At 47.4% G+C, this 1,688-nt stretch overlaps 1 pseudogene; it reads right to left on the minus strand.

Moving 5' to 3' along the window:
- Positions 1 to 452: 452 nt before the first annotated feature.
- On the minus strand, positions 453 to 545 carry LOC144108926 (U6 spliceosomal RNA; annotated as a pseudogene).
- Positions 546 to 1,688: the final 1,143 nt, after the last annotated feature.

The raw sequence follows: 1,688 nt of genomic DNA on the forward strand, positions 1-1,688 counted from the left end.
CGACCGCGGCGGCTGCGTTTTTATGGAGGAAAAACGCTAAGGTGCCCGTGTGCTGTGCGATGTCACTGGAGGTTAAAGATCCCCAGGTGATCAAAATTATTCCGGAGCCCTCCACTACGGCACCTATTCTTCCTTTCTTCTTTCACTCCATCCTTTATCTCTTCCCTTACGGCGCGATTCAGGTGTCCAAAGATATATGAGACAGATACTGCGCCAGTTCCTTTCCCCAAAAGCCAATTATTATTATCGATGGCAGATGCCGGGGCTAGCAAAAATTTTGTCCTTTCTTTTACTATTATTTGAGTAGACAACCGCTACCACCACCAGTTCCTGTGGTGGATGTCTTCAGAATTTAGACCACGTTGGGATGTTTAACGTGCACTGACTTCGCAGAGCACACAGGTGCTTTTTGTGTTTCACCCGTGTGCAGTGTGACTGAACTCAGGGCACTGAAAAGAAAATCATTTTTTAGATCTCATTCTCGCAGGGTCCATGCTAATCTTCTCTGCATCAATCAAATTTTTGTGCATGTACTTTGGAAGTACTCCACCATTCGGATCCACAAAAACAACGTTTATATTTCTGAAGCGAAAGCTTCACTACGTTAGGTAAAGCTGATTTCGCCGCGCGTTGCCGGTTGACCTTCAAGTGAGCCAGAGGTCAAGTGTGGCTATAGGTCTTACCATATGTTCTCCACTATTTTGTCGCATCACTTGACCTTTGATTCTTGACCTTTGACGTTGACCTTTGACCTTTATATTCGCCGGTAGAGGAAGGTAGACAAGGCCGCAGCGTTCGTTGGGTGACCGACCTCTCTCTATTAACCATTAATATATCTGCCACCTGCCAGGGCGCAGGCCGGGAGCGCTGCCTTTCCAGTGTGTGAAACGCGCTCGTTACAGACGGCAAGCCGTGACTACTTGCCCGACACACCACAGCTTTCGATCTCTAACTGGGTTCAGAAGTATTTCAACCGTAGCTAATTATTTGTTATGCCTCACACATATTCTATTCACTTTTGTTCGACTAAATATTTCATGGGACGCGTCGGGAGGAACTTTGGAATTGAATGCCGAAGAGGTGGTGAAATATTTTCGCAATGGCCATGTCTAAGTTTCTTCTCTAACCTTGTGCTTTTTCTTCCCTTGTATATAGACCCGTTTGTCAGAGGAGGCTAATTGCAGCGGCTCTATTCGCGGTCCACCGCTGCTATATATACAGGTAAGGGTTATGAATGAATTAGATGGAGAAACGATGTTGAGTAAAAGCCGTGAACTGTATCTGCGAAATGTGTCGAAAGTTCCCTCTTATGCCTTGACAACTGCCACCAAACACTAAGGTGTTGCCTCCAGGCAGAAACTGTACCATCCACTTACATTAAGCCTTGCTACCACCAACCCCTTCTGCACCCTCTACAACTACCGTACCTTCACCCTCGCCCATAGCTTAGTGCAATGCCCGGCGTGTGAGCAGTTGGGTTAATGTAGCTGCCGCCCCTTCCTCTTCTCCAACCGAACTCTCCCTTCAGCTCCGATTCTAACTTAGGCATTAAAATGAGATCCTAGCCATTAAAATTCAACAACTAGAGACAAAACAGGACGGGCCACTCAGAGCCCATGCCCGAATCTGAGCCAGCTGAGCAGGATGATTATGCCTTGGGCTCCTCCGGCCTCACCAGCGTTTCGCGG

This window comes from Amblyomma americanum, chromosome 10, assembly GCF_052857255.1.
Source record: "Amblyomma americanum isolate KBUSLIRL-KWMA chromosome 10, ASM5285725v1, whole genome shotgun sequence".
Lineage (NCBI taxonomy): Eukaryota > Metazoa > Arthropoda > Arachnida > Ixodida > Ixodidae > Amblyomma > Amblyomma americanum.